The following is a 26,122-nucleotide window of genomic DNA, read 5'->3' as shown; positions in this document are numbered from 1 at the left end:
GTTTTCTGTCTTGAGCTTACTGCCATTTAATTAGAGAGAACTGCATCAGATGCGTTTCATTTTATTTACAAAGCATGTTGCATGTTCCGTGGTTATTCTGCAAATTGGATACATGTGACGAAAGATACATGGGTTAAACCAGATACAATGAACATGTAAGGGCAAGGGAGTATAAGAAAGTACATAAAGCGTTTGACTTTTGCAGAACACTTACACCAACACCAACATAAAATTACCACCAGAGACGCAGACATGGGAATCATAAGGATAAACAACAAAAAACACCACCTCCCCTTACAAGAAAAGTACCACATTCAAAAAACATAACAGAAAAGAAATAACTCAAAAATCATCAGGCTAACCTGGCTAACCACACACTCTTTAAACTGATGAACCACTTAATATAACATTAAATATACATATATAACCACAGACTCAATTTACCACTACCATCTCCTCACAGGTTCTGTCCTATGATCACCATCCACACCCCCATCCAAAAAAAAGGGTAGTTTCACTCACAGGTTGGCAACATTCACAACCTGTATGAAAACAAACAAACAGACAAACACTGGGTAATACTGTGCACAGAGTGACAAACAAACTACACACACACACACACACACACACACACACACACACACACACAACTTCAGTTCAGTTTACAAAGCTGAAGTGTAAATTACCCAAATGCATTTCAGTTTCCAACACTGAGGTGTAAATAACCCAAATCCAGTGCAAGAAATACTGCACACCGGCAAAAACTGCCTAATGCCTATGCAAAACAATGTCTTTCGACATAAGCCACTGCTAAGGAGGAGGGAACAAGCAGTGGTTTGCTGAATATGTAAAGAAACACCATAATTAACTTACACTCCAACTTGATAAACAAAACGCTGTTTTTATTGTGAAACAACCACAAACGTGCGAACATATGTATCCAATTTGCAGAATAACCACAAGAGATGCGTTGTAAATAAAAGCGAAATGCATCTGGTGTAATTTTATCTCATTAAATTGCAGTAAGCTCAGGACAGAAAGCCAATAATAACTGAAATTCCTAACAATTGTGTAAAAAGAATTGTATCTTTAAATCAGATTATTTGGACACACTTAAATAATAGTAAGCGGTTATACAAGGGGGGACCCAAAAGAAACCGAACACCGAGGGCGCTGCCACTCGTAGACGTAGTGCAGGGTTCTCTCGCTAGATGGTGTTAGTAGAGACCTTCATGAAACAGCTGTGCAGGCGGCGTCAGTGTAGAGCTGAACGTTCAAGTGTGGTATTGTGTTCTCTGACTGTTGGCGGGTTACCTCTGCGAAGTCGTTATGGCAACTTTAAAAGAACAAAGAGTGTGGGTGAAATTTTGTTTCCTGCTTAAAAAAACTGCAACCGAGACACACCAAATGCTTAAGGAAGCTTTCCAGGAGGACGGTATGAGCCGCACGCAGGTTTTCGAGTGGTTTGGGCGCTTTAAACATGGTGAGATGTGTGTTGAAGACCTAGCTCATTCTGGACTCCCAACTCTCCCAGACCATAAAAAGCAAGGCAAGTGAGGTCAAATGTGAAGACAATGATCATTGTCTTTTTTGAAGTTCGTGGAATTGTGCATCGGGAATTCATATCCCCTGGCCAGACTGTCAACCAGCACTTTTACTTGGATGTTTTAAGGTGTCTGCGAGAGGATGTGAGGAGGAAACGCCCGGAACTTTGGCGATCAGGTGACTGGTTTCTGCATCACGACAACGCTCCAGCACACACGGCCTTACGAGTGACCCACTATTTGGCATCTCAGAGGTGGTCTGTCGTTCCCCATGCCCGTATTCGCCGGACCTATCCCCGTACGACTTTTTGCTATTTCCACGAATGAAAAAATACTAAAAGGGCAGCATTATGATGATGTGGAGACGGTAAAAACAGCTTCGCAAAGAGCACTGAACAATATCAAACTTGAAAAGTTTGAAACATGTTTCCAACAGTGGGAAAAGACTCTTGACAAGTGCATCGCATGTAATGGAGAGTATTTTGAAGGTGACTGAAGTAATTTTGTAAAAAGGTTCATCAATAAATTTTTTATGACAACAATCTGGTTTCTTTTGGGTCCACCCTCGTATGTAGCTCCTATAGAGGAAGATCTGACTTACTATGCAGAATGCAGACTACAAATTATGTATTGTTGAAAGGAATTGGAAAAGTAAGTTTTTACTGTAAATACAAAGGGTATGGAACAAGAGAGTTCATACAGACAGACCAAGTGATATACAAAAATATGACTAAGAAAGGTATAATACCGAAAGCTGATTTGGAGTTCGACTGTCATTTATTAAATAATGGAAAGACAAACATTGCCTCATTAAATTTACAATTACCGTAAGATCATATTGTCACACAACTCTATGATTTGCAAGTTGCAGAGAAAAGGTTGAATGTTCTAGAAATAATGGTTGATGAACAGCAGCAGCAGCACCAGCAGCAGCAGCAGCAGCAGGTGAGGGCTCCAGATACTTAATACATTTTTTTAAATGACTTATGCAAGCATTGTTATTGGTTATATTAACATCCAGCTGCAGATGATATAAATGTTGCAGGGATTGTTTTAGAATTATACGGAATTATTTTCATAATGATGGCTGTGGGACAATTCGTGTTAGAACCACCATAGCAAACCAAAGTCCAGACAATACATCATCTCGATACTATCTGAATAGAGATACAGAGGAGGTAGTAATCTATGAAAATAATCCCTAAGGACCGCGACAAAACAATGGCTTTTAGAAATAGATGTTAAGTGCAAAAGAAATATTGTACTGAGTGACTTCTGTAAAGCAATGTATTATTTTCAGAAAAATAAAGTAACGTTTGAAAAAATGACTTGTAATCCTAGTATAATATGGTGAAATCGTGTACTCTCTTCCAGAGGTGCACATCTGAATATAATTGTTCTACCTATATGAAATATGTACAAGACAGAATACGATTTGAATGTAATTGTTGTACCAATGTAATAATATCTGAATGTAACTGATATGTCCACGTAACCTATGGACAACACAAGAACAGCAAACAAAAATTCAAAATAAGAACCCAAGAAATTGATGCCACTCTGAAGAGTAACGGCAATTTCCCCTAAGGAGGAGCTGTCATGTCCGTAGCTGAAAGGCAAGTCCTGTGAATAATACTGAAAATTAGTTACAGGCGGAATGTTGGGTGTGAAAGAGGCAGCCACAAGGGCCACATGTGTTGGGTCACAGGAGCCAACTTGGGCGGCTTACTGAGATAAGTCACTTGTCTAGGCTACAGGAGTACAATTTGGGAGGCTTATAGAGATAAGGGATAAGTTACTTGACAGAATGAGACAAAGATAAATTAGGTGACACTTAATAAAGCAAGGTCCTTATGCAATAAATGCAAGACAGAGAACAAAGCTGTGAGAGAGAAAGAGAGAGGAGCTTGTGGGGAGGGGCTACAATACGTCATGAGAAGCCAATGGAATGTTTAGGACGAATTTGCTGGCCTTATAGGTAAAGGCTGCCTAACCCTTCCACACAGCCTCTGAAACATAAAAAGAAGAATAAGATAGCAATATAGCCAATAGGCGATGAGGAGCCTTAGATGCTACATCACATCAGTGACTGGTGAGGTCTAAGTGGAAAGGCGAACAAAATGCTAGGACCCATCCTGCAGAGAGATTGGAGGCAGACAATAGAGTCTGCAGGCAGAAGCAGCGGCTTCAGTAGAGACAGGCACGAGAAGTGGTCATGGACAGAGGCAGCCAGAGTGTTCAGCTGATGTTGCTGGGCCACAAATTAGATAGCTGCTAGACTCTGTTGATCCTATATTGACACGAGAGTTTCAGTTACCAGACGTAACAGTGATAGTCAGTCTCTGTGCAGGGACTTTACTTTAGCGAGGAGGCACCTCAGATACAATGGTAAATTTGTACTAAAGATTCATAGTAAACTCCAAGGTTCATTATTCTTTTTGAGAGCTTATTCTCCTTATCATCCTCCAATCTCCTGCATCCACATCAGGGAATTTGCATCAGTCAAGTCTCCCTCTCATTTTGGTCAAACGTGCAACACGAACCCCCGCGTCTCAATCCCTGGCACAACCCATGCTCTGGATGTGACAATATTTTCCTAGAAATTGAGAAAGATGCTTATATAACTGCCGCCTACGTACCCATAATGTAAATGTTGTGCAGTAAAAGCATCGCCACTGCAGCGACCAAGGAATTTGGCTTGGGAGCAGAAAACCTGTGTGATTTCCATGTGCATTCTTTTTTTCCATTTTGAAATTGCTATGAATGGGGGACAGGGTTAATATGGTACATAAATCAATAACGAATAATAACCAAGTAGGCAAATAAATTGCTCAGACAACTTTGATTAATAAAGAGCACAATTTTAAGCCTCATTGTATGAAAACAATTGTGAGTAAGAGTGTTGCAAAGACAAACATTTGATGGATGTTATTACATAACAGAGGAAAATGAACCCTTGTTGTAGTTGGTAGTATACATAAGATAAGCATTCTTACACAGCACAAAATGAAATCACAGCATCTGGAAAATTGTTGTTGAAGTTTTCCTGTGTTTATAAGAAACTAATAAATAACTTGGTCCTCAGGATATGGATGAAGTCAATCACTTAACCAACTCAAAAAATATTTACATAATTTGCTCCTAATCTGGTCAATTAACAAAGTACAATTAAAATCTTATCTCGAGAACATTTTAAAACAATACATCGCTGATAAGTTTTGTCTGATACTGGATTCCTGGGGTGGACAAACTAATATCATCATGTGATGATGTCACGTTTATAGACAGCAAGGGTCAACTGACATGCACAACATAAGTAATACGGCCGTGCCAGCCATGTTATGTTAATTTTTATCGCCAAGTTAAATACACATTTTTGAGGGTACAAAATTCCAATCTGCTTCTGGTAATTCAATGCAAACTGCACACCCATGTGGATGCAGTACCAATTTATAGCATAATTCATTATCACTTTTTAACACAGATTTTTCAGGCGATGTTATTGTATGTGTAGTACGCACCAAAATTTACTCCTGAAAAAGAAATATCTTAAAATTTAAATTAGGGCTGTTTCTCACTGAATCTTCGAAAGAAATAATGTAATTATGTGAAGAGTGTGTTCATTATGTTCTTGGTTCCATGAGCATATTTGCTTTGAATGTTGGTATGACACATACCATCTATCCAGTTGTTCAAAAGAATGGAGGACATGAAACTGAGTGAAAGACATTTTAAAGCAACCAGGATTAAATTTTTAATTATATACTAATTCAAGTCATTTAATGAATTTATTTGCCAACCTCATTTTTCGTTATTGATTTACTTATCTTACTAACTCTCCTATTCACACCCATTTCAAAATGAAAAAGGACATAAAAAGAAAGCAAGTGCAAATTTAACACATTTCTGCTCCCCAGCCAAGTACCTTGGTCGCTATGCCAACAGAACCTTCTCTGCACAGTGTTTACCTTATAGGTTTCCTTGATTTCTAGGAAAATATCCATTTGCAGACCTCATTGTGCATCATGCACTTTGGGGTTGATTTTCTCAAAAACAGGGGAGTGGGAAATGCCTTCCTTTATTTACTTAGTTCTGGCTTGCCATCTTATCCAAGGATTTCAACCGGATTTTGTCTTTGTGCATATTTAATCCTCTGCTGACTTTACTATTTCATTTCTCAAAGCTAGCCATTCATCTTGTATTGTATTTCATTCCCTGTTGTGAAATGCTCCTTCTGAAACTCTCAACCACTCTGGTTCTTTCAATTTATCAAAGTCTAATCTGCTTGATTTCCTATATTTCTGGTTTTTTTTCCAATTTCAACCTGCAGTACGTAACCAACAAATCATTGTCAGGGTCCCCACCTGTTACTGGGAATATTTTGCAGTTAAAATCTTGTTTCTAAATCTGTCTTATCACTTCATAATCTATATGAAAACCTTCCAGTGTCTCCAAGGTTCCTTCCACATATAACAGAGAGAATGCACGTTCCAAGGAGACTCAAATACATTATTTGATCAGTAGTATGCAGAAATCTATTAGTGGACGTTAATATGGGCTTGAACTCTGATGGGGACACTTTCAATGAGGTGTATGCATGTCTGTGGCAGTCCATTCTTTCTCAAGAGCCGAAACAATGGAAGGCAGAAATGTTGGACACTCAGGCCTGGAGTAAAGTCACCATTCTAACTCGTCCCAAGGTGTTCCCCATTGTGTTCTGTCCTAGAAACTGGGCAAGCTAGTCCATTTCAGGGATGTCATTTCATGACAGGGTGTCATGTTGATACAATCACTCGTTGTCTCTGAACTATTCTTCTAGCATACACAGTACACAATGCTGTAAAATGTATTTGTATCCTTCTGCATTTAGCATTTTACTAAGTGGAATAAGAGGAACATGACCTAACCATGAAAAAAGAACTCTCGTACCATACCACCATCTCCGCTGTACTTAACTGCAGGCACTACATATGAAGGTAGGTAATGTTCTCCAGGCATTCATCAACCCCAAACCCTTCCACTGGATTTCCACAGGGTATAGTGTGATTCATCACACTGTTTCCAGTCATCCACTCTACTGGCATCACCCTTTACACCACCTCAAGCGTCACTAAGCAATGACTACAGAAATGTGTTGCTCATGAGAAGCTGCTAGATCACTGTATCCCATTCTTTTCAATTCCCTATGTAGGCCTATTGTACTAGCTGGACTACTGGTAGCACTTTGAAACTCACAAGTCATTCCTCCCACTGATTTCATGCGGTTTATTACATCCACCCTCCACAATGCTCGATGATCCCTGTTGTCAGTACAGACGTCTAATTGGTATTGCATTAGCTGTAGCCACTCTTTAGCATTTCCATTTTACAACCACATCATGAACAGTTGACTTTAGTAGTTTTAGAAGGGTTGAAATGACCCTGATGGATTTGTTACTCAAGTGATGTGACTAGTCCATGTCCAAAGTCACTAAGCAGTCCTGACTGACCCATTCTGCTGTTACTACTTCTCTACTAACAACACAAGGATCTTCGCTTCCTTTTTTACTGACAGGTCTGCCTCCCAAGACATGAAGTGGTCAACTTAGTATCACATACAAATTTCCAGATACTTCTGATCAGGTAGCATAACCAGTGTACGTAAACAATCCAAGGGAAATCCAACATGGAGTGTAACAACATTATGAAAAGAACCATAGCTACTCACCATATAGTGGAGATGCTGAGTCACAGAATGAGCTTTTCACCAACACGGTCTTCGTCAGAGAGAGAGAGAGAGAGAGAGAGAGAGAGAGAGAGAGAGAGAACAAAACACACACACACACACACACACACACACACACACACACACAGTCTCATTTTCTGTCTGTCTTTCTGTTGTGCCTATCTGTGACTCCGCGATCTTCACTATATGGTGAGTAGCAACTACCCTTTTTACAATATTGTAGAAAATTCAAGGAGTATCCAATGAGTCTCCAACACATATTTCAACACTTTTTTTTCAATATATGTAGCATGATCATGAACAGATTAATTTTTTATGCCCCATTTGGGGAAAAATATTTTGAACAAATTTTATTCTATTAGAATTTAATAGTGCTAAAACTGCAAAGTATTCACTTTACTGCTTATTTGTTTTATAAATTTCAATACAGAATAGCCAACTATGTTTGTTTCTTTATTTTTTTAAATAAATGACCAATGGTCATACATGCAGACCAAATAAACCCTGAACACTTGTTGTGTGTCACGTGCACATCCATTTCTTAAGCAAATTGAGCAAGGGGGAAAAACAACACACACATGAAAAATATGGTAAAATAATTTCTAAATTTGTTACTTTAGAAGAGCAGTAATCACTTTTTAACCTTTCTGTAAGCATCTTTTCACTTCCTATATGAAGGTGAATCTTTTTCCATTTCATACATGCTTAAGAAAAATTATTCAAAAGGCAGCATTACTTTTATTCACATAATTTGAGTCTAGATTTTCTACTCTTGGATATTAAATCATACACGTACACAAAATTTTAATCAAAGATTAGCATTAACAGACAGAAAGTTATCTTTGTAGGCCATACCTCTTAAAAATTAGAATAAATGATAAACCAGAAGGCTAAGGCTCACAAACTGAACAATTAAAAGGAAAAAATACTGGAAAACTTCCATAAAACTATTTTGAGGGCAGAAGATGTGCTACATGTGCTAACTATTTTTCAGAGCCTCATAAAAGGGGGAGGACGAAGGAAGGAACACTGTGGTGTATCCCTCTGCCTCTGGCCCAAAAGGGGTGCAGCATCTCACATCCTGGGATGGCAGACATCTCGTCCATCTCAATGGATAATCTTCTGGCACCTATCTGTCAAGACAAGCATCCTGTCTCTTTGATTCATTGCCGATGGGAAAGGGGAGAGTCAGTCAGGCATTCTGTCTGATTGTGTACTGCAACATGGCATTGTCTACATACATCATCAATTCCCATAAACAAAATTCCTCCCCCACTCTCCACGCACAACCTTATGACCACAGCACACTGGTTTATTGATGTTATCATACAATCATCTCTCACAATGAATCTTGATTATTGGTTACAACTTGCAGTTGTCATATTTTTCTGTGAAACCTTTGGCCATACACTATCAAAAAAAATCAACATTTTTTTTTTTTTTTTTTGTACTTTTTTCTTGGTCTGAAGTGAGGAATATACTCCTAAAGCTTGTAGAAGTAATTCTGAAAAACCTGTAGATGGGATGAAAGCTCAATAATCATATATGAAATTTATTTCGTCTCTTCACTTTTGTACAAGTCAATGGCACTTTTTACTAGTTATTTTCATCTATGTGCATTAGGATTATATGAAATCTTCTGATATTTCTTACTTCAGAGGTTTAATTTGAAGCTGGTCTCTGAACTGACTTACCCAGCCAATTATAGGGGAGACTTACATTTGGATGAGAACTCCTAAGCATGGTACAACTTGCAGTTTTTCACATATGGAAGTCATTGTCAGAGATAAAATAAACGACAACTAAAAACTGTGGCAATGTCACTCTACTTGGCACTCTACTTGGCAACTCACAAAATAATCAATAAAAGTTAATGAGATGTAGAGAAAATATATCAGAGTTCTCAAGAGAGATTCTAAAACAAGATTTTAAACTGCAAAAATTTCCTGTGGAATAATGTGGACTCTGGTCATAACTTACTGGTTATAAACTGCAGATTAACACTGAACAACATCTAAAAAGGTAGGAAATTAAAGAGATAGGACTTGCATAAACTGAAAGAAGTAAAGGTTTTTGAGAGTTTCAGAGGGAGCATTAGGTGACAGCTGATTGAAACAAGGGTAAGACGCAACAGAAGATAAATGTGTAGACTTGAGAAATGAAATAGTGAACGGAGCAGACTGACAAAAAACCCTTTGATAATGTACAAGATAAAGGATCTAAACAGACGCAACGAGAAAATATAAAAATGTAACAGTTGATACAGGCAAAAGGGAATACAGGCGTCCATGAAATTAGATCAGTAGGAAGTGCAAAATAGCACAGCAGGAATAGCTAGATGACAAATGCAAAGAAGTAGAAGCACACATCTATAGGAAAGATAGACCTTTGGAGGAAAAAAAAGAAGCAGGTGTACAAGTATCAAGTGGTCAGATAGCATTACAGAATGGAAGACGAAATTGATGAGTTGGGAGGTATGATTTTGCAAGAATTTGACAGAGCACTGTGAAGACAAGGCCCCTGCAGTAGATGACATTCCCTTAGAATTCTGAGATCCTTGGGAGAGCCAGCCATGACCAAACACTTCCACGTGGTGTGCAAGACATTTAAGACAGGCAAAATATCATCATACTTCAAGGAGAATATAATAACTCTAATTCCAAAGAAGCCAAGTGCTGACACACGTGAATATTACCAAATTATTAACTTAGTAAGGCATGGTTGAAAGATACTGACATGAATTATTTACAGAAGAGTGAAAAATTAGTAGACACCAATCTCTGGGAAGATCAGTTTGCTTTACAGAGAGATGTAGGCACAGGCGAGACAATACTGAACATATGACTTGTTTTAGAAATACGCTAAAGAAATTTGCAGCATTTGTAAGTTTGGCAGTCAAGGGAGGTCTGTTTAATAAAATGTAAGACACTGTTAATGGCTATCAGCTTTGTCACAGAAATGCTACACATTCCCAGCCATCTAAGTTGTTCCTCACCGGCGAGAGATATTCAAGCATATTTTATCCTATCCGCAGCTTTAGAGCCATCCATGTAAACGATACCAGCACCTCAATACTTCTGAACAACAGAGAGGAACAGACCCCTAAGGGTCCTGGGGTCAAAAACCTTCGAACCTTGAAACAGATCAGTCCTACTTCACAGCGTGGGTACTAAACATGAAGGAGTGTGTAGGAATACATGGAGAGCACATTCGAAGAGGAGTAGGCAGACGCCATCACAGATGGTCTTGAGGTGCATTCCAACTGGTAAACCTACTCGAGGGTGAGTGTCAAGAGTGGTCAAAACCCTTTGTAAGAAGAAAGAATTCTGTAAGTCAGATTATTAGGAAATTATTGTATGGTGATTACTCAAGTGGATAACAAGTGGTACCAGAAGAGGTAGTAGTATCCTCACTTGGGTGAGGAGACTGTCTACAGGACTAGCCCACAAGATGAAACTTCCTGGCAGATTAAAACTGTGTGCCCGACCGAGACTCGAACTCGGGACCTTTGCCTTTCGCGGGCAAGTGCTCTACCATCTGAGCTACCGAAGCACGACTCACGCCCGGGCGTGAGTCGTGCTTCGGTAGCTCAGATGGTAGAGCACTTGCCCGCGAAAGGCAAAGGTCCCGAGTTCGAGTCTCGGTCGGGCACACAGTTTTAATCTGCCAGGAAGTTTCATATCAGCGCACACTCCGCTGCAGAGTGAAAATCTCATTCTAGCCCACAAGATGTTAGTAGCCACAGTGTCAATGAGCCATAGACCTGGCAAATAAAGTCCAGTCAGGCCAAAACCAGGGCCTGGTAAATGCCAAATAGAGTAGCAAGATTCGAACCACACTGCGTGGTAAGGAAGTAAGGAGCATTAAGCTTTCACATGCAGCTAGTCTTAAGTTGACAAATATGGGGTCAGTCATGTCATCTTTTTATAGAGAAAACCCAAAAATCAGGACTCAGTGACAACGTCCATGCATTGGGTACCCAAGTTGAGTTCTGGATCAGGATGGACCATGGTATAATGACTGAAATACAATACTTGTTTTTTTTTTTTTGCAGGAGATAACTGGAAACCTTGGGTAAGGATTGAAGCAGAGGCCCTTTGGATGGCACCCTGGCACTGGTGTTTGCCAAAACTACAGATTGGGAGCTATATCACATGTAAAAGTTGTCGACATATATAGCGGGGTTGAAAAATGGTCTGGCAGAGGTCACTAACCCCTTGATGGCAATGAGATAGATAGTAACACTCAGCAGAGACTCCTGCAGGATGCTATTCTCTTTGATCTGCGGAGAGCTTGATGATGAACCAACTAACCTGAAACAACTGGTGGGATAAAAACTGACAAACAAACTGGAAGAGAATCTCAAAAGCCGCAGTCATGGAGAATTAGTAAAATGTGATGGCATTAAGTGGTGTCACATGCCTTATATGGGGGAAGACTGCAGTGAGGTGTTGGGACCCAATAAAGCCTGTCGGATTGCTGTTTCCAACCTAAGCAGATGATCTGTTGTGGATCATCCACCCCAGAAACCACAATGACATGGCAAAAGGCCCCCCTGATTTGAGAACTCAGCATAATCATTTGGCTATGACCCTTTAAAGCAGTTTGTGGAACACACTGGTGAGGGTAATTAGTTGGTAGCTGTTGACTGACAACTTTTTTCCCAGTTAAAGGATTGGGACGATAATACTATCTTGCCATTGTGGAGGCCCTGAGTGATGTCTTTGTGTAACATTCAAATGTTGGATCATCTGATGATGATTTGAATCGGGGTCTGGGGTTGTATCATGCAGCAAGTCAAGAGCCTGAGCAGTTCCCAGTCAGTGAAAGGTTCGTTATAGGATTGGAAGTGACAGGGGTGGAGGATGAGGAAATATCTTCAATTTGTCATTTATTCATTTGAATGGTAGTGAGGTATGAAGAGAATGCAGGCACTGTCACAAAGTGGGCAGCTAGGCGTTCAGCAAGAATTGATGCATCAGTACAAATACCATGCTGAAGGAAGAGATCTAGAACAACTGTTTATCTTTGGTGGCTCAGAAGACTACAGAGGCCATCCCACATCTGGGATGAAAAGGCATAAAGGAGGAGATGTAGTGGTCCCAGCATTCATTCTTGCTGTGTTTAATTAAATAGCGAGTCTTAACACGAACCTGAATAAAAGTGAGGAGGGTAATCCAGCAAGGATGTCACTTGAGACGCTGCACAGCCCTTCAATGATGCTAGACACTTGTTGCAATGTCTGGATCACCACTGCACCATGCAGGGGTGGCAGGAGGCATGTAGTACGGGGAACAGCAGTTCCAGTGACATGGATAAATCACCCTGGAGATGTCTCCACAACCTTGATGATGCCATTTGACAGGGAGGGAACAAAGGCAACAGCAGAGGTATACAACTGCCAGCTGGCTTTTGAAAGACCTCAATGTGATGACTGGTCCATCTGGTGGTAGTAAAGATTTGACAGGAGTACCCAGAAACTAGTCACTGCTGCAGAGACCTCCATTTAGTGATCACTGTATTGAATCCACAAGATTGGGAGGAGAGTTTGTGAGGAGGATTGCCAAAAAGGTGTCATGTGTGGCACTGAATTGGGTAGGAGTACTGTCATTGAGGACCCACACATCAAGATCAAAAAGAAACTGGTCATTTAGAAGGTCACTTATGGCTGAAGTGGTACTTCCCCACAAGAGGGGGTGTGCACTGGAATCCCCAAATAGAATAAAAGTTAGGGGAAGGGTGGGGGAGTAACTGGATTAAGGTGGTCATCCCAAGGCAAGTAAGGACCCTGCCTGAAGGCAAATGAACATTACAAATGTTGATCGCTGGGGTCACTGGCACTTGCACTGCTACTGCTTCTGACATGGTGCAGAAGGGAATCCACGCACTGACGTCATCTGTGCGACCCAATACGCAAAACCTTCCAGGCACTCTCTTCGGGCCACTACAACTGCTAAGAGATGTATTCGTAACCTCTAAGAGCTGGATACTAGTCATCAGTGAAGTGTGTTTCATGGAGAGCAACACAGATCTCACAAGAGGAAATTACTTTTTGTATTTCCACCAGGTGACAATAATATCCACTGCAGTTCCAGGAAGTGTCACAATGCCACCGGTGGACGTGGAAAATCAGTGAATATTGGTTCAGAGTCCAATGGAATTGGGGGATCTTGTGCCTTCAGGGTCACCACAACTGCCCTCTCCCAAGACTCAATGTCCTCCTCCTCCTCCTCCTCCTCCTCCTCCTCCTCCTCCTCCACCACCCCCAAAACTTTTGATAGTTGAGAGACTTTTGAGGGATTATCTACTGTGGGTGTAAGAGCAGAAGAAGAGTGGGTAGAACATAAGAGACAGAGTCGGTGGATTTGAGCCACTGGCTGGTGTTGGGCCTCTGATCTGTGGATTTCAAGGGGGAGGGTTCCCTAGAGGGAGCACTGTCAATTGTAGTCGCCATATAAGGAAGCTGCTTCTGTGGCACTATGTAGGTAGCCGTTCCAACAATGTGCCACAATAACCATGAGAGGGGAGGGCCTATCACTCCCATTGTGAAGTCTATTTGCGCAACTACCACATGTCAATGACAAGGGAGTATATACACCAAGTACTGCCGATGGCTGCGAAATGGTAGTGATCAAAGATGATAACACAGAGTGGATACAAATGACTATATTTTTTCCAAGCTTCAAAATACAATCTTCAGTTTCTTAATTTTGAATTCCTTGAGCAGGTTAGCATGCTTCAGGGATCAGAGAGAGTGGTCATTTCTGCAGCTGACACAGACAGGTGGTAGTGTACATGGCCAATTTTTGTGATTTGGCTGGCCAAAGTTTCACACGGAGAAAACAGGTGCCCTTTTGGCCGTTGTTGCCATTTGAAGCAATGCATCGATATTGGGAAATACTGCTTCATATTGAAGTGGTAATACATGATCTTGACCTTTCCTGGAAGCAATTCCCTCTCAAAATATGAGATACATGCCAGTGTCTACCCTGTTCAGCAGGCCTCAATGTACATGACGTACAAAGGGGTCCCTCACCTCTCCATGTGTTCACATAGCTTTCATCCACCTGCAGAATCAGATACCGGGGAAAAAGTAATCCCTGTGCCATCTTGAGGTTCTTATGGGGTGTGATGGTAACAGGCACATCAGCAAGTAGTTTACAAGATGGAAATGTCTGGGACTGGGTACGATTTGCCGTCTTGAGATGGAACCACTTCATAATTTGCAAACAGAAGAGAGTTTATCAAATACATTTTCAATATTCTCCTACAAAAAATAAAAGTACCTCCCACCTGCACTGGAGCAAACCAGCAATAGTGGGAAGTAAATGTCTGCAAGTCACTTGGCTTTGTTTTTTCTCCCGTGAGATAGCCAAGGCAGGAAAGTTCCTAGGGTCTGAATGTTTGGCAGTAAACTCTGGTTAGTCTGAAGAGACTGCCAGAGCCTTGCAGGCACCAGCTGATAACTTTGTTGTTTTGTGATGCCAAATAGCCACTATGAAGCACCTACTCTGAATGAGTTCTCCCCAAACAGGTGCCACCATGCCAGAGCAAAGGTCACCTGGCATGATGACTAGTGCCAACATTTCTTGTGTCACAAACAGACAAACACCTTACTCCTCAGCATGTGCAGGGATGTGACAGCTCAGAAATCAGCTGTGTGAGCCCCATGTGGGCAGGGGGGCTACTACTGTATGGATACTGGACCCCCTTACATGGACTGGCTACTGTGCTGTGTAATGGGCTCCCTTCTCTCATGGCTCGCACAATGTGTAAAATATTTTGAAAAAAGTTGACATCAAATCCTGATGTGGGGACCGAACATGAAGTAAACGAAATATGTACTGCAAAAGAAGGGAACAAAGTGGGAGAAGGTATGTCCAACAGTGGGCTAAGCTGTCAGCATGGATCAAGTCAGAGAAAAGAGATAGACTGACAGTAAAATTGCAGCAGGAGAAATGAAGAATTAGTACAATGGCTTGAAGCCCCATGCCCACCATGAGCACTCACAAAAGTTTTCTGAGCTCCTTGGGGGACTTTTTGCTTATATCTTCTAATTTCTTTTTGTCCCATATTTGAAATCCATGACTCCAAACAGCATGGTACCCTGCAACGGTTACAACAGAGCATCTGGACTAGCTTGCCACACGTCCACTGCATAGTGCAATGGTGTGCTCATGGTGCTGACACTTCAAACATGCAATGGGTTAAGAATATGGGGCTTCACGTTTTGGTCGATGAACCCTGCTTTAATGTGTTTAGGCAACTTGTGGAACAAAAGTCATAATGCTTAACAGATTTCATACACTTTCTATACACTGCAAGCTTTTCAAAGCTTCTCTCCCTCCTCTGAGCCATAAAAATTACTTTTTGAGGAATGTTAAGTGTCCCGCAACTCATAGGTGTTGGTTTTTGCACTGAAGCTCTCCATGGGCTATCTGAAGTCAGTTTTATGAACTCGCAGCATGCTGATGGTGAAAAACAGGTCTGCAACATCTTATAATTGAAATAAATGATTGTAGCGCCATCATAATTTGCATTGAGAAGTACTTTTTTTTTATTTCTTGATGGTGACTAGAGTCGGACATCTGTGTCCATTTTCCAACCATCCGTATCGTAAGTGTGATAAATAAAGGTTATAGCCTATGTACAAAAACTGTCCCTGCAGTGATGATCAAAGTGGCACTATAGCCAACTCAACATAAATACACCACACATAGGATGCACATTAGAGAACATTAATTCACCAAAGTGAATGTTAAGTGAGTAATCACTTTCCTACACAAACAATCAGCCAGTTCATACCCTGGGATACCCACATGACTAACTCAGACAAAAGCAAATGAACAGACAGTACAACTACAATAGAAGAGAAGATTGTCAATAGCAGATATCACCGGGTGACATCAATCAACAGCCTGGAAACTGTTTATTGATATTCCTAACCAGCAGGTGGAGTAAAAGCATATTTCATCCTGCCCATTGTTTCAGAGCCATTAGTGTAAATGACAGTAGCACACTGGTCTCCTGAATAACAGGGATGACAGACCCTTAAAGATTATTGGTGCATTCCAACTGGTAAACCTACACAAGGATGAGTGTTAATGTCATTCCACCCCTTGTAAGAAAAAATAATTTGCTAAGTCAGATATCAGGAAACAGTCTATGGTGACTGTACAAAAGGACAACAGTTGGTACCATTGGAACAGAAGTAGTATTAGGTCTACAACTTTTCATCTGTCATTTGGCAACAAATGGCAGTAGTGGCAAGTGGTGGCGCGGGTGGTATGTGTAAGAGCCACACAATAAGCTTATGCATTTGTAAACATGATGCCATCAAAACATCAGTCAATCTGTGATTGCATTATAAAGTTACTCTCAACAGGGTATGTTGTCTTACAAGACCAATTCTTATCATTTGTGGGAAGTTTTAATTTTCAGCTTTAATTTGAAGAAATATGCAGCTGAGGCTCATAAAATGCTGGGTATGACCTATGGTGAGGCACCTATTAGTGAAAGAATGTGCAGAGAATGGTTTCAACATCAAGACTGATGATTTTGAAGTCAAAACCAGCATGGCAGTGCGAAAGGGAAAGTTTTCAAAGCTACTCAAACTGACAAAAATAATCACAGGAGACTATTATGGAAAGCAACTGATGCATTTGAGATAAGCAGTGAAAGACAAAATGCCACAATACAGCAATAGACATGAAAAGTTGATTTTGCAGCATGACAGTGCTCGATCCCATGTCGCAAAACGCGTAAAAACATACTCATAAATGTTGAAATGAGAAGTCCTACACCACCCACCGTATTCTCCAGACTTTGCTTCCTCTGACTACCACTTTTTCAATCATTAGCACATGGCCTGGCTGACCAGTCTGTCCGGTCATACGACCAAGGGCAAAATTGGATCAATTCATGGATCTCCTCAAAGGATTCACACCTTTGAATAGTACATGTTCTCTTCGTTTTTCACAATAAGTCTTGAACTTTGAGAAAAAATAAAGAAAGCAAATTAGTACACCAAATAGTATTCCCAATTTAGCGAGGAGACTGTGAGACTCGTCTGCAAGCTGAACATCCCAGGAGACACAAATCTGGCCACTGCCACTCACTCAGGATGAGAACAGGGCTCGATAAACAATAAGTAGAGCATCATGATCTGAACCCTACAGTGTGCAGACAAGGAAACAGAGCATTAAGTTTTCGCATGCAACTAGTCTTTTAACCCGACAAATATGGGGTCATAAATGTCAGCTTGTTATCAAACAAAGTGAGGTGGCACAGTGGTTAACACACTAGACTCATATTCAGTAGGATGATGGTTCAAATTGCATCCTGATTTAGGCATATCATGATTTCCCTAAACCACTGCAGGCAAATGCTGGGAGAGTTCCTTTCGAAGGGCATGACTGATTTCCTTCCCCATCCTTTAAACAATCCGAGCTTGTACTCCGCCTCTAACTATCTCATTGTTGCTGGGACATTAAGTGACAATCTTCCTTCCCTCTTTTCTTTATCAAAGATAAGTCACAAAAATCAAGACCGTGCAACAATGTCCAAGTGCTAGCCACACAAGTAGAATCCTGGGTCAGGATGGACCATGATGTGAGACCTAAAATGAGTGACTCATGTTTTCTTTAGAGAAAACTTGAAGTCATGGCAAAGAATTCAAGTGGTCCTCCAAATGGCTCCTTGGAGCTGGCATTTAGCCACGGTTACAGACAGGGAGCCATACCCAAGAGCAAAAGTCATCAACATACAGCGCAGAGCCACATCAGAGAAGAAAAGCCTGTCATTGAAGAAAAGCAATTTTGGAGAGTCATTGAAGAAAAGCAATTTTGGAGAATGGGCTCCTATGAATGTAAATATGTGTTTCGAAGATGAAATGACACTACACCAAATGATAAGCAAGCCAGACCATGAAGAAACTAATATGTGGCTTTACTGCTCAATATTTTCCAGCATTGCTTCTAAACGTCTGCAAGCTTGGACCCAAGATTTTCTTTTTAATTAATTCAGGACCCTAAACAAAGTGTAAATTATTGAAACAACATACTATACCTCTCAGTGCCAAACAAGTCTGGGAAAATGGGGAATGTCTTGACAGGTATAGGAATTAGTGACCAAATGGTGGTTGTACCAAGATTAATACCATATCATATGATGTTACCTAATGGTATTCCACTGAGTAATAACTTCCCTAACCAGCATTCAATACGAGTGAACCATCTGTGACTTTACCTGATGTTGCTTGCACCTTAGGGATTGGGCTATGCAAGACTGTTTAAAATGAATAATACCGGGGTGGCGTAGAGGTTAGTGCACATCCGCCTAGTTAGCAGGAGATCTGAGTTCAAATCCTGGCCTTACAAATTTTCATTCATCACTTCCTTTCAGACTTGAGAAGGTCTCTGGAAGCATATAGTTTCATTTAAACCATATAGTTTCATTTAATTAAGATAAACATATTGATAATGCTGTAGGGATGAGCCCCACATGTCTGCTTTAATGTTCACAGCAGCTAACTACTAATAATAACTTGTAGCTGTAACCCTGCAGTCAAATAGTCTTTGCATTGCTAAAATTGCAAATTAACAAAATAAACTGAAATATTAAATAAAAGACAAAAGATGGGAAAACAGAAAGGGTTCTATTTTAATTCAGTAACTGATGTAGATGTCAGAGGATTCTGCTGAATAATGTTTAGTCATGAGAGTAAATTTCCGATAAATTGAATGTGGTCTTACAATGACCAACAATAACACAGAAGGATATCTGTATTCAATGCAATAAAGTTGTATTGAGAGCATTACGAGAATGGTAGCAGAGTCTCTAAGCTAAGCAGTCATCCAACAGTGGTGAAAACTAAGTCCATTTCATTGTCACAATACAAAAAACATTCACCAGCTCAAAATAATTCACAGTTCAATATGACAATTTACACAACACCATATGAGAGATAATGAGTACAAACTCACACTCACTCTATTCCCAATTCCATAGTGCAAGTAGATTAAGTTCTGCACTGGAGCTCATTCGCATGTCGCAATAGTTAAAGTCTTGTAACGGCCCTTCACCACCCGGAATCAATCATCTATATGACAATCGCACACGGTATCACAGGCAGGTCCATCTTCTTCCAAAGCTTGACAAAGTGCAGAATCACTCCCTTGAGTCTGTGCCTCAAGAAGTGTCCGGCAACACTTGACTCCAGCGGTGTTCCACCACTATCAGTAGAGAAACTGGTTGAAGTAAATAAGCTAGTATTCTTGTGTAAGTGCGCCCATGTTAAATGACAGATAATCATTAAATATTGTTTGAACAATTATTTATGGCTGCGTGGCAGAAGTGCCTTTTGGCACTCTTTTCACTGGTGGTGTCAGCTAGCACATGTGATTGACCACTTAAATTATGTTGGTTTTTTCATATCAGCTGTAATTATATTTAAATAAAGTTACTGGCAAAAATAGTAACCTATTCCTTAAGTAACTATACAAGTATGACAAGATATGAGGTATCCACTATGCTGCATTCAGTTGCTGTTACTGTGGAGTATACAATGTCCTGAGGGACATCTGCACAATGAAAACAATATTAAAAACATAATAAATGAACCAATAAACAAAATGGATACAGATATGTAGCTTTCACAGACGACAGCTATGGTGCATTGACATCATCTGAGATGATATCTGTTGAAATTGCATGAAGTATTTAAAGTTGTTAAATCAAAAGTTCATTGTGATAATATTTAGTCATTGACAGTTATTAATTTTGAAAGTTTTTAAGATTTTTCAATATCATTCTTTCACTGTATGCACCTCATTGGATTTATTATAGACTTTCTAAGAACTGTAAGAAGCCATATTCCAGACTATTTCACACTCCACCATTTCTGGCCTATCTCTGGCATAGAGGCCATGCGAGCAACTTCCGCCAAAATTCCCAGCTCTGGGATTTATCCAGTTCTGGCTACTCGCTGACTATCTCCGTAGTTGGGCCAAACAGCAAAGTTTGCTCCGGCTGGCCTGGCCACACCATGGTCAGGGACCTGTTGCCACCCCCTGGAGATCGGCTCCAAAAATTCACCTCAACTCTTACCAATTCTAGGTGCCCAAATAACTCACCCACATAATGTCACATTATACACCTCCACTTAATGTGGCACATTAAGTTTCACCAAATCTGACATACTTAAATACAGTTAGACGTAATGTATATAACATAAATAAACAAAATGCTCTACTTACATGTCAGAACAATAGTGTAACCAATCTTTGTGGGCTGTATGAAACAGCAAGTACCTCTTAGGCTATGTCGTAACATGTATTATCAGTATAGACTTTCTAAGCCTAACACAAAATCTAAAATTACAGTATATTAATTAAATGCCCAAATAAACACAAAACATTTAAATTTAAAGAAACTTTTGATTCCACTTGAATTTTCAACATGAGTTTTTACCACTGTGGTGTAGTTACCATTAATCAAATGATTTCCCAAATCCCCATAGATTAGGCACTGGACACCCTCCTCGGTGGAATCTATACATTCATCAAAATGATAACATTCCAAAAACTGATTTACAGCATTGGCGAAATACATGTGGTTCAGCTCAATAATTCAAAGACACTGTCCATGTTCCCACAAGAAAATATGTCTTTCATGCAATGAAATTTATTCGACACCTTAAGTCAATTAACATTTTATCATTTTTCAGAACTGTTTACCACCTCTAATTAGAAACTTTGGAAAAAACAAACAACTCAAGGCAGAATTCTCCCATTTAACTTTCTTTTTAAAGCAGTAGCTAAATGCATTATAAATTCATCAAATATTCATTCATCTTCATACTATAATAACACTCATCCCTAGAATTTATACTCTTAGACAATATATGAACTTATCCCCAAATTTACAAATATACACTTATTAAAGATGTGTCCCAAGTAACCTACATTATAAGAACCCCAAAAACTCTGCTTGTACTTTCTACGTAGATACATTTTCTCCTCCGACTATCAATTCAAAATTCACTATCAATTCAAAATTTTAATGAGGTCTGATGGCATCTACGCACAAAATTTTGTGCGAACAAATAATTACAATTAAACTACAAATATCACATGAGAAACACATCCAAAATATTACAGATAATACACACTTAAATAACCTCTAGAAATTTCCCCCAAATCTTAGGTGCAAACAATTCACATTCTTCTCTTACATAAATGATGAAATTATTTACGTTCTACTGACATCCACACACCAATATTTGTGCGCCCAATATTAGCTCACTCCCTTGCATGAAGATGTGCCTCCATACTTTATTACCTACACCTTGAATTCACCAAATTACCCCTTACACAAAACAGAAATAACCCTAACAACACAAATACTAAACATGAAAATAGACATATATGTACTTATATTTGTACACACCCCATTATTTTTTTGCAAGGTAGCTTCTGAGTCTCACTTTTCTGCATTTTTCGAACTGCTCAGATTCAAGGCTTCTTTCCTCATTCACAAACGGATTATATGTTTACACACAAAATTTTTGCCTACCACTGGAACGCTACTGTTAGATTTGACACACACACACACACACACACACACACACACACACACACACACAATTTCTTCATCAATATTCATCATTTCACTTACAGGCTCCACATTTTTAATGTCAACCTCCTCCAAATACTGAGCTCTCAAAAGGTCATTTTCAATGCCTCCTCCTTATTCCTCCATATTTATGGTGCACATTATAATTTCAGACCAACCCTCAATCTCATTATCTATTCACAGATTCTCCTGATCTACCTCCAAATCATCTGTACGAGTTAAATCACTTTCAAAACATATTGTTTGATGATTATGTTTAGCATCAAATACACTGTTCCCTTTCTCCAAAGTAATGATCTCAGTAGCTGCAACCTCCTCACAACTGATCACACAATTTACAACTTCATTTCCCTTGAACAAAACCTCACTTATTTCCGCCAAATCCCTACAAAATTTATCACACTTAACTTCACTAAGATCCTCTGTTATCCCACAACCGTCATTACTTACAAGTTCCTCTATAGCCGTTAGTGCATTATAAAAATCATAACCAACAACCCATCAACTTGCTCCAATACATCACACAAATTTTCGCTACTACAGTCACACCACATGAGAATTCACAGTACACTAACTCCATCAAATCGGGATCTACTTCTGCCTCCTTAACATTTTCTCTCCTCTCAGAAATCTTTATGTTTTTACATACTGTCTAACACATTTTCACTCTCATGCTTCAACATCTACTCACAATTTGTGCTTTCATCAAGAGTCATTGGTTCACTTCCATCAAAAGAAATAAATGCAAAAATTTCTTCCTCTGAGATATCTAAATCTGTAGCGTCAACCTTCGCAGCTTCAGCACCTAAAACATCACCCAGTTCCACAGATACATAGTAAAATTCATAACCAGCTGATGATACTACTGCTTCAACAACTACATTCATATATTTCTGTCAATACGCCATCAAATGAACCTCCAGCTGATAAAGATTGCAGCTACTCCATCTTCAAAGATTGCTTCACCTACTTCTGTCAATACAAAACCATCTACATTACTTTCACCTACGTAACTACAACTGTTGCTACTGACTAGCACCTCATCAGAATTCACCATGGATTCCACCTCCACCGAATTCAGATCCACATCAGCCTCTCCTCTGATCGTAGAATTTTCCATCAAACTTACATTCATTCCATCATCTTCTTCCCTTTCACAAAACATATTTTTCACTCCCATATCATCATTATCAAATTACTCAACACATTCTAAAATACATCTTGTGCCCTCTTTATGATTGTGCCTCTCTAAAATCAGTCACCATTTTAGTCTTACTTTTCATTACCACAATTTCCAACATTTGTGGCTTTGCTAAATTTTCCACAACCACAAATTTTTTTAAATAACTCATCCTTTTCAATTCCAGTTTATTTCACCACCTCTGGACCCAAGATGCAGTGATCTCTAGTTTCAAAAATTCTTATTTAGGTATTGCCTTCAAAGAGGCACCTGCCACTCAGTTCTTCAGATCCGGTTTTGATTTTCGTAGTTAAATTCCCATTGTCATTTCCCCTTTGAAAATTATTATTAGCATTACAATGATAATTATTTTGTTTATCATGATAATTATTCTGATGATTATTATTGTTCCCATTCTGGTACCCATTTCCATATCTACTGTTCCCATTATTTGGCTTTAATTTCAGTGCCTGTTCTAGCTTTTCAATAAAATCTAAAAATTCATCAATGGAATTTGTCAGACTGTACAGGAGCCCATTGTAAAAATTCCATTAAGCATCTCTTGAGCATTGTGATTTCTGTTAACACTCCCAGTGGAAAATCTGTATGCAAGAACTCAGCCAGTTCACGTACACAAAGAAGTCCCTCATCGACCCATTTCCGTATTTGAAACTGCGTCCATTTACGAACTCATTCTGAAGCCACGTTTGCTTGACTTCCCTCTAGATTTTTTTTAGGAAACAACTTTCAAAGACTTGGCAGGTAGTAAATGGAGTACAAATTAAATTTGCCAATGACAGTGTGCTGCCCTCAATATGACTTTTTGCAAACTTAATTTTTGCCTCTTCTGACATTCCTTGCACAAATCCATCTCTGCATGCAGCAATGAAATCAACTGGATGGTATTTTCCATAACTTTCAAAACATTCCTGAATTAGCCCATGGAACACCTATCACAGCAAGAGCCCAATTTGCTACAAAAGAATTTATTTCTAACCTTACATCTTCAATCAGCTGTCCCCAGTGCAAAGCTTCATTATTAATTCCCAATTCCAATTGTTTATTTTTCACCACACCTTTTTTTTCCCACTCTACCAGACAAACTGTTACCTCTTAAAATCACCACCAAGGTCATCCTGTATCTTTTCCTACTTGTCTCTGAAATCTTTTTCTACTGCATTGACTCTGGTGTAAAACACATGAACCTCATCAGAAATTTTGCCCATGTCTGCCCTTATAACCTATTACTTTGTATCAATCATCAATTCAGCATCAGATTTAATATTTCCCACTTCACTTCAGCTCTTACACTTTCTACATTTGTCACTACATTCACAACTTATGTCCCTTCCGAATATAGCTCTGTTTTTACCGAACCTACCTCAGTACCCAATGAACCCACACTATATCATATTTCTTATTTCTAGCAGAATGTGCATCAATTGTGAAGATGTAGTGTGACAGCTTACTTCCACACACTGATTTTGGACTATCTGCCCCACCAGTAAGTTCCATTTCAGCACTACCAAGTCCACCAGTATTAGACTGTGTTGTTGCTCATTCGTTGTAGGCTTCATCACTGACAGTAATCCTACTGGTTTACACATATTAACGCTACTAGTCACTATGCCGATCTCGACGACGATGCAGTTGCTGGCACTGATGAACTCAAAGAACTTTGAAGTTGGTGCAGGATGACCGCCACTGCCACTTGTGCCGTCTATGTCTGACATTGGCTGCTGCAGACAAACTACGTACACCTCTTCATAGCTTTTTCTTTCTGACTTTCCGCAAGTAACTTCACCACCATTAACGAGTGCTATAGGTTCTCACGCATGCAGCTGCTGTAAAAACTTATACTCTGAGTCCCCATGCAAACTGCCTATCTACAGTAGATTACGGACCTGGATCAAAAAATACCGTAAAGTGTTAGAATTGCAAATGCAATTCTCATGGGATCAGATTCACAACCCATAAGAGAAAATCCGAATTATGATGTTATCTAATGGATATTATGCTTACAAGGAAACCTCCCCATCGCACCCCCCTCAGATTTATTTATAAGTTGGCACAGTTGATAGGCCTTGAAACACTGAACACAGACAATCGAGAAAACAGGAAGAAGTTGTGTGGAACTATGAAAAAAAATAAGCAAAATATACAAACTGAGTAGTCCATGCGCAACATATGCATCATCATGGATAATGCGAGCTCAGGAGTGCCGTGGTCCCGTGGTTAGCTTGAGCAGCTGCGGAACGAGAGGTCCTTGGTTCATGTCTTCCCTCGAGTGAAAAGTTTAATTTTTTATTTTCGCAAAGTTATGATCTGTCCGTGCGTTCATTGACGTCTCTGTTCACTGAAATAAGTTTAGTGTCTGTGTTTTGCGACCGCACCGCAAAACCGTGTGATTAGTAGACGAAAGGACGTGCCTCTCCAATGGGAACCGAAAACATTTGATCAGAAGGTCATACGTCAACCGATTCCTCCACAGGAAAACACGTCTGATATATTCTATATGACACTGGTGATGGCATGTGCGTCACATGACGGGAATATGTTGTCGACCCACCTAACTTGAACACTTGGCAAATGGGTAAAAAGATTCTTCTACCTTGCCCGATTTAGGTTTTCTTGTGTGTGGATGTGATAATCACTCCCAAAAAAGTGATGAAAACATAAGAGTTTGTCACATAAACTGCAACAAATGAATGCAACAGCTTCACAGTCACACAGTTTTCCCTGTGCTCTGTCAAAACATATGTTTTTAACTTTTTCAAATTTTTCCGTGTGTAGACCATCAAATCCTGCATATGTCCCAGCAGATCTGAACATGTCCTGGAATTTTGGAGAGTGAAGTTGATTACGTGTAAGTGCCTGAACTTTCATAATTGTCTGAAAATAAAAAATTAAACTTTTCACTCGAGGAAAGACTTGAACCAAGGACCTCTCGTTCCTCAGCTGCTCACGCTAACCACGGGACCACGGCGCTCCTGAACTCACGTTATCCTTGATGTTCCGTATCCTGCGCATGGATTACTC

At 39.8% G+C, this 26,122-nt stretch overlaps 1 protein-coding gene across 2 annotated transcripts in view; it reads right to left on the bottom strand.

Annotated features, from left to right (window-relative positions):
- Positions 1-26,122, bottom strand: part of LOC124555516 (kelch-like protein 5) — a 318,356-nt gene that overhangs the window by 216,176 nt on the left and 76,058 nt on the right. Inside the window, exon 3 of one of the 2 annotated variants that reach the window (XM_047129463.1) lies at positions 445-542. The exons of the other annotated variant lie outside the window; for it this stretch is intronic. The gene's annotated coding sequence lies outside the window, so the exon portion shown is untranslated. The remainder of the gene's footprint in view (positions 1-444; positions 543-26,122) is intronic. 2 annotated transcript variants of the gene reach the window in all.

The sequence above is a fragment of the Schistocerca americana genome, chromosome X (assembly GCF_021461395.2).
Source record: "Schistocerca americana isolate TAMUIC-IGC-003095 chromosome X, iqSchAmer2.1, whole genome shotgun sequence".
Lineage (NCBI taxonomy): Eukaryota > Metazoa > Arthropoda > Insecta > Orthoptera > Acrididae > Schistocerca > Schistocerca americana.
Note: the sequence above shows the minus strand (reverse complement) of the source record. Positions and strands in the feature narration are given on the sequence as shown.